Consider the following 8743-nt stretch of genomic DNA (forward strand, 5'->3'; position numbering starts at 1 on the left):
CACACACACCGCCCAACATCTCACACCGCGTAGCTAATCACAGTCTGTCTGAGCACACGCTTAAAAGCACACCTTTTGGAAAGAACACTTTTACTACCATCCAAACAGAATAGAACCTTTGCTATCTCTCCTCAGTCACGATCACGATCACACTCGTCCACAAAGGTTTCCTTTTCAAACCAAACAAAATTCCACACACTGTTGGCTGGTTTCAAACTGCCAGCTGCTCGAAGATCGCTCTCCAAAGAGGTCCTGTTCACGGCGCACCGCTATCACTAAATGGCTTGCGCTGATTTCGCTGCCCAGTAACGCACCGGTTCCGCGTGGTTGTCTTGGCGACGCGCGTCCGACGCGATCGATGCTACATTTTTTGCTCCGTCGCGATCGTTACGTCCGATCGTCGGGTGTGCAACATCGGCCCCGGCAGGGGTTTTCAACCAAAGAATCATAGTTGTTTATCAGTTCGTACTATTCAACCCCCTTGACGAAATGCTTCAAAAAAAGGCAATGATCATCATGTTCAGGAACTCTACTTCAATACAACAATTGGCCTCATCAAAATAACTACATCTGTAGGCCATTATTGCCCAAAAGAGCTCCTTTTTTCATGTAAAAAATTAAACCCATTCCTACCTTTTAACCATCCCTGCGAATGACCACAGCTTGCGCGAACCCACCAAATGTTGCGCTACATGCTCTGTGCGCGCGTTGAAGTCTTTTGATTCACGCTGCAACACTCTGCAACACCTTCATCGGACAGCCTGCATTCAAGCGGTGGTCGGATCGAACCTTTACCAACGGTGACGAGCATCCTGGCCAAAGAAAGGCACGCAATGCAATCGGGGCAGCCCGGTCGGTTGGCGCGCTTTGGAAGTTTGGGCGTTGGGGCGTGACGGAGCGGCGCTCAGATGCAGCAATGTGCTCACCTCGCAATTAGCACACCAAGGCTATAGCCACCATCGCGATGGACGACCTCACGCCAATGGTTAATCACAAGTCGCAGCAGACTCGGGCCACTGGGCAGGGTCAACCATGGTGTACTTACATTCTTTTGTGCTATCAGTCATCGTCCCATCTCGCCGGGGTGGGTTGATTGCCATGAATCACCACACCACTACACTGTTTTGCTGATGATCGATGATCGCTGCTCTGAAGGTAATAGTCGGATAGGTCATTGACAAAGTGTACAAAGCGTTTGCAGAAAAACAGATCACAGCGAGATGCGTCGACAATCGTTTGTTGTGAGATAATTTAGTAATAGTGGCATCCAATTTGCGATCATTACTGCCCACAAATTGTCTCATTTTGCACCTATTTCCAGCGGAGGACAAACTAATCGCAACCAGCATCCGCCGCAATGCTTTGTGACAGTTTGAATGCCACCAGTTGTCGGCTGATGATCAGCATTCCCCAGGGGTCAGAGTGTAAATGCCCCCCTTGGAAAGTAGATCAGTCACTAATGCAATTAAACCACCGACCGCCATTCATGAGAAAACGACCGTCTGGGGGCGCTTATCGTTAGGCTTTGGAGTTTGGAGTTCGCCTCATACCGATAACGCCTGCAGCAGCCAAAGTGTTTAGTGGTCGACTGATTTCACCCACATTTCACAGACTCGGATTCATTCACTGATCTTGCCGCGTTATGCAATGCCGGCGGGGACGATTTCACGATGCCGGCCACGGTTGATAGTAGTTAGTTGTGGTTAAATTAACGCATTCCAGCGTGTCACGTGTCGATGCGTTTTCGCCTCTTGACTTGTAATGCTAGCTGACGAAGAAGCTTGATGGATGAAATTTTCTTAACACACTTACCCTGCAAAGAAAGCAATATTACACAACAGCAATGCGCCTCTGAACAGAACAATGCACGGTAGCGTCCCATTTTCTTCGACCAGTAGGTCCCGCAAAAGTGTAAAAAAGCTCATTTTTCTTTTCAACACCCAAAACCCGAGGATGGTTTAAAATTAAAAATGTCATCCTTCGTCCCACTTACGCCGCCCCGTTGCATATGGATAATTTGTCTTCGCATACATCAATTGAAATGCCAAAATTGGGTTGGTGCCGCGGTGTGTTTGTGTAGTGACATAATTTGTACTTGCCGTGATAACTCATTGTGCGGGTATGAAGCTTCAAGGTTCGCTCGCTTTACCCGAATCGATCACAAGTTTAAAGAGAGCTTGCAGCGCAGTATGAACGATCGGTCCCCTTTTTTGCATGTCATCTTCTTTTTTTGATCGGCTGCAATGATTGGTGCCACTGTAAATTAACTGTTTTTTTTTTTTTGACAGCATCTTTTCGCTTGCAAAGCGAATGCGGCAACAGCAGTTGCATCGCACCGGTGCAGCTCAAGGATAACGTGAGCAATTTCTTGGCAGAAGCTGGCTGTAGGAGCGAGGGACGACCCCCTTCTCTTCTACCAGCATACTCACCGGTGTTCTCGATCAAACTGCACCTTAAATGCCGTTGCACTCGTTTTGTTTGTGTCACCCCGCTTAGCATATAATCGTGATCGGTTGAAGAATGTTTCAAACATTGAAGTTGGAAGTGTATTAAGCATTACAAAATACATTAATCTAACCTAGCAAATAACTTCTTCGCCCTTATATCCAGCGTGTTGTGTGTTGCGATTAAATGCACACCCGATAAACGACGTGAGCCTCGGCACGTAGTCCCCTGCTCATTCAACCATACCCGCACACTGCGCACTGATCGTTCAAACCTTACACCCTTGCTTACCATCACCAGGGGAGTACCGAAAATCCTCTCAATACAAACCAAAATCAGAAACAAAAAGTCACTCTTACTAGCTTTGTTTATATCAGTGAAACACCCCGAATGCTGGGGCGTTTGCTGGTTGCAGCGCGTAAAACAAAACGCACAAACCCGTTCTCTTTTCATGTTCACTGTCAGTGCGGTTTTTGTTTTTGGGTACCAGCCGTACCTCCTCCAGCGACCTCCATTTTCAATCAGGCTTTGGTCATATTGTTATCGGCACCAAGAGCCACGAACTACGGGGGCTTTTGGTGGAATTTCAGAACTGCTGCACCCCCATGTAACACTGGTCGTGTGTAATCGTACTTTTTTTCAAGGACAGATCTTTTACTTTCGCTTGTCGCATTGCATTCATTAATGTTTCCCCCAGACATGATGGGAGTCTTATGATACAGATGAGATAAGAAGCTTACTACGGTAGGATCTTCAATCGAGTTCACACATCAGGAATTGAATCAGGACAATCGGTAAGTAGAGTGTGTTACGATGCTAATATTAATTGTGTCAAGGCTGCTGTTTCACTGGTATGAAAAAAACGTGAACCCGCTCGAGTCCAATAGCCGTAAACCGAGACCGGTTCCTTGCGGTTCCATCGGAAAAGGAGAGTCGTCGATGATTTTCAATCTCGCAACGGGCTTTTTTTTCTTTCTAAACGACTAGACGACGAACGGTTTTAGCAAAAATAACGCATACACACATTTTGCGAAATACGAAATACGACCCCAAAAATGTTTTCAAAACGAAAAAAAACCATCCGATCAACAACAAACCGAGACATCTACTAATATTGCGAGGAAATGCATCTCTTTATAATCCGATGCTGTGCTGAATTTCGCCATTCGCTCTAATGATCTCATTTTAGCGAGGCGCGACTTGTGTCACAACAGGATCTATAAATTCCCCGCCTATCAAATCACTCTCAATAGAGATTCCCCCGGTGGAGAGTGTGTTTGCTGCTTTCCTTTGGTTTGAAATATATGCTAAACTACACAGAACTGGACATTAGTATTCCGATCGTGCAGTGCTCAAGCGGCGAAGAATTCCAATGCGAATGGAACGTACCAAAACTGGCTCCAGAGTTTATTGACACTTTGTGTCGCGGTTTTTCGGGTCGGAGGGATGGTGTTTATGTCATCCATACATAAAAAAAAATCAGTAGCTGTATGATCTTGCAATGGTTAATAATGCTCACAAATAAAGCTGCACAAGAATGCACGATCAACAAGCAAGAACACGGGGACGGGGGGGCCTATGTACATTAATCGCAAAATTGCGCTCGCGCACGTATGGTGTAATCAAAGCCGGTAAAGGTTCGGAAATGATTGCGTACACACACACACACACACGGGGCTGACCACGAGAGGCCACCGAAACCGAAAGTCGCCAAACCGGATCTACCGCAATCTTTGGGGCTCGACACGACGACGTATAAGATCGGATACCGCCGGAGACTTGTCTCGTCGGCCACGGTGCGGGCGCATAGCGGGTGAAGCGACAAGCCACCACCTTCTAATCGCCATCGCTTCCCTTCCCCCCGGGAGGGAGCGGGGCCAGTGTCTGCCCAGCGTTCATTCTAGCGCTGAGAGAGAGAGAGAGAACTTGCTCCATGTAGGTCACACAACACCGGAGCGGTTAAGTTATGGTTAACGTCCAGCGAACACGCACCGTCGCAATCTTGCCTTTACCGATTGATTAGGCATCAGGGCTTTGGCAGCACTCGACCGTACCACCGCACGTCTCGGAAGTCGCCGGCCGGGGGCTGCCATCATCCGTCCCCTGTCCCCATGCAAATGTAAAAAATCCCCCATTTAGCGTGGTTTGGCACGCCGTCTGAACGTCTGAACTTCACCTTGCGCGTGTGCAGCGATTGGTTGGTACTGGTGCATGCGAAACTGTGCGCTGCGCAGAGGCGGACGTATTATGTACGATCGCTTACTATCGCGATCGCTTCCATGGGAACGACTCCCTTCGATTTGTGCACAATATATGCGCATCGTGGGCCGCATCGTGATACGGGGGTACAAGTGGTTGGACACGGTTACCCGGCCCTACCATTCCCAGTACCAACGCTTCTGCGTGCGAGCGCGTTCACAAGAACCACACTTCACTGTTGTGTGCCTTTGCCTCCAAGCAGCTCCGTCCAACAGCTCACTAAATACCGCGCAAACGATCTGTCACGATCGCGAGGACACATGGCTCCGATCGCGTTCCGATCGGATTTCGGCCGTCTCACAAATCACACTCCACGGGTGTGAGCTAGTAGCGTGCTACACAGCTGGTGGAGCGAGAGGGTGAGTTGTTGTAGATGATGTTAGCCGCTTAGAAGTAGAAGCAGTTTCCCTCCCCACCTGAGAGGTTAGCTTCGTGCCAGCTGTTAGGCGGCATTAGACGAATACGGTTGGGTAGATTAGTTGCTTTTCGTTTCTAGCAGTGGATGGTTGGTGGGTTTGGCTGGCTGGAGAAGTGAGATTTTAAATCCTCGGAGCGTGGGGAACCGTCGAAGCATCGATGAGATTTGTGAGCAACTTAGAGTTGCTTAAAGTTTGCAAGGACATTTGGGCACTATTCGCTAGACAGGATTGTAAGTGTCTTCAAGATGCACCAGGTTCATTGCATGCAGGTGATCGTTGGAAGTGAGCAAGAGCATCAACAACAGTGCCGTAGATTAGTGCATTTCAGTGAAACAAGATATAATGAGTAATTATGTGCCCCACATAAGTGATCTTCACATTGTTAGCCTGGTTAGACCTTTGGATGTCCTTTCAAAGCTACTCTTCCTACCCCGCATCAGCGTGACATACATCTGGCAAGGTCACGGTGTTAAACGTTGTCCATTTTCTAAGGGCTATTATTAAAACACAAACCTCAACAAGATTGAGTTGATGAAGTACTAATTCCTCCCAACGTTGTCCGAATATCTCCCACGTTCAGCTGACTCGTGAACCTGCATGTCTGAGTTTGCCATCGACAACCCGTGTCGTGAATGATCTTCAGCAATAAGAGCGTTGTTAATTTCGATTCGATTCCCCACGTACTTGTTGTACAAATCAAACGCTCAAAGTGTTGACGTTTGACCGAAGAAAAAAAAAACAATGCCCCACACGGACGTGATCCTCGATTTACCACACCTCCAAACGCGCACCGTTACCACCACCCCAAAGCCAATTTTAACTGCATGTTATGAGTGGTTTGAGCGTGCACTTGACATGGCGGCGCCTTCGAGGGCGTCCGTTTCTTTGGCGATGGACACAGTTTGAATTGTTTCCTTATTGTCTTTCCCAATCTGCACAGCGGCTGGCGGTCAATGTGAAACCCTCGCTCCCCCTCCGGGGTCTACATTCCCACAAACGAACGCATCGATCATTCCATCTCTGACGTTTGTGAGGGCTTTTCGCAATAATTTCGGGTTTTTTGTGTGTGTTGTGCGCGCAATGACACAGATGGCATAAGAAAAGACCTTCAGCGATCTCGGATTCTGAATTCGTGCATCCTCTCTCTCTCTCTTATAACATTCGATTCATTGATGCTGAGAAGACATTAGAAAAAAGGCTTTAAGGCATCAAAACGACCGTCACCACCTGCACCTGCATCACATTCGCGATCATCTGCCTTGCATTAAGATATCACTTCGATCTTCTCGATCTCACATCTAATCATTCCACAGATGGTACGACGAACGGTTGGCACGCGGCTGCCAATGCTGATGGCGTGTTTTGCTGACGGCTTCTCCTCCCACCGACGCGCAACAGTTCCCCGTCTTCGAGACGCTGTTCGATGAGGTGAGCCTGCTGGTGCGCACCGGCCCGAACGCTTCCGTGCCAATACCGGAGGCGAAGCGGATCCGCGACGACGAGTACGATTTCGTCGTGATTGGGGCCGGCTCGGGCGGTTCGGTGATGGCCAACCGGTTAAGCGAAGTGCGCGACTGGAGCGTCCTGCTGCTCGAGGTGGGCAAGGAGGAGAACCTGATCTCGAACGTTCCTCCCCACAGCCGACTCACCACGGCCACGGGTGAGTGTGTGGAGGTGGGGGCGATAAGGAAGCAGGAAGCTCCCATGCCTATCTGACATTCCCCTTTCTCTGGCGCAGGTTACAGCTGGGGCTACCGGTCCGATCCGATGCGCAATGCTTGCCGGGGGCTAGAGCAGGGCGTCTGTTACTGGCCGAAAGGGCGTGGGTTGGGTGGGACGAGCCTGATCAACTTCCTGCTGTACGGTCGCGGCCACCACAGCGCGACTACGACGATTGGGAGCGGGCGGGCACTACGGCTGGGGCTACCGGGACGTCCGGAGGTACTTCGAGAAGGCGGAGCAGATCAAGGGCCAGCCGTACAACCGGCACGGCTACCTGCACATTGAGGAAAGCTCGTTCGAAACGCCAATGCTGGGCAGGTACATCGAGGCCGGCAAGCGGTTCGGCTACCGGCACATCGATCCGAACGATCCGGTCCAGCTCGGGTTCTACAAGGCGCAGGCCACGATGGTGAACGGGGAGCGATGCAGTGCGGCCCGGGCCTACCTCAACCGGTCGCCGATCGGCCCAACCTGGACATATCGACCCGCTCCTGGGCCACCCGGATTTTGATCGATCCCGTCATTCGCCGATTCCTTCGGTTGACCAAGAGAACAGCGAGCGCTGCACACGGTGCGCGTGCAAGGAAGTGATACTGGCGGCGGGCGCGATCGCGTCACCCCAGCTGCTGATGCTGTCGGCGTGGGGCCGCGGGAGCATCTGCAGCAGCTCGACTACCACCTCGTGAAGGATCTCTGCGCGTCGGGTACAATCTGCAGGACCACCCAGACACTGTCCGGGCTGGTGTTCACCGTCAACCAGCGGTAACGATACGGGAGCGGGACATGCGCCGACCGGCCCCCTTCCTGAGCTATCTGTTCGCCCGCCGCGGTCCGTTCACCGTGCCGGGCGGGCCGAAGGTATCGCGTTCGTGAAGACGAACAACTCGCGCTCCCCCGAGGACTACCCGGACGTGGAGCTGGTGCTCGGTACGGGTGCGGTCAACAACGATGAGTCCGGGTCGCTCCGGCACACGTTCGGGATGACGCGCGAATTCTACGACCGTTCGTTTGGGGCGGCCCGGGACAGCACGCGTTCGGCATTGCGCCGGTACTGATGCGGCCGAAAAGTCGGGGCCGGGTGTGGCTGAAGAGCCGCAACCCGTTCCACTGGCCCCACATGGAGGGGAACTTCTTCGACATCCGGACGATCTGGCGACGATGGTGGAGGGCATTAAGCTGGCGGTGCGCATTGGCGAGTCGGACAGCTTCGCCTCGTACGGTGCGCGGCTGCTTGGGACACCGTTCTATGGGTGTGAGGCGCAGTTCCGGCCGGCGGTCGAGACTACTGGCGCTGCTGCTTGCAGCAGGTCGGTGCCAGCATTCAGCACCCAGTCCGGTACGTGCAAGATGGGCCCGGCCAGCGATCCGGACGCGGTCGTCGATCCGGAACTGCGCGTGCACGGCGTCGGCGGGTTTGCGCGTGGTGGACGCTTCCATCTTCCCGGTCATACCGGCGGCCCACACGAACGGGGTCGTCATCATGGTGGGCGAGAAGGCGCTGCCGACATGGTGAAGGAACTACTGGAACAATCACATACCGTGAGGGAGGAGGGAGGGGGAGAAAGATATGCTCTTTGCCGTTGCAAGCAGCGCCAATCAAACTAGTCCGATGGGTTACAAGTTTAATTTTTGTTGAGGGAAATCAACGGTACAATTTAGCATTAAGAAAATAAGAAATAAAATAAAGTTTAAATTAATAATTATAAAATTATATGTGATCGAAATTTATCATTTTATAATTATGCTCAAGCCAAACAAATGAAAAAAATCAAACGAGTAGATTCTCTTTGGGATTTGAACCCAGGTCCGATGTGTTGTTAGGTGTTGAACGATTGCAACCATCTCTTTAATTGGATCTTAGTAGCGGAAACTTCTTTTTCCGCCCACATGCAGTGCAA

At 51.0% G+C, this 8743-nt stretch overlaps 1 pseudogene; it reads left to right on the plus strand.

Annotated features, from left to right (window-relative positions):
• Positions 1 to 6485: 6485 nt before the first annotated feature.
• On the plus strand, positions 6486 to 8358 carry LOC121590157 (annotated as a pseudogene).
• The last annotated feature ends 385 nt before the right edge of the window (positions 8359 to 8743 follow it).

Source organism: Anopheles merus, chromosome 2R (genome assembly GCF_017562075.2).
Source record: "Anopheles merus strain MAF chromosome 2R, AmerM5.1, whole genome shotgun sequence".
Lineage (NCBI taxonomy): Eukaryota > Metazoa > Arthropoda > Insecta > Diptera > Culicidae > Anopheles > Anopheles merus.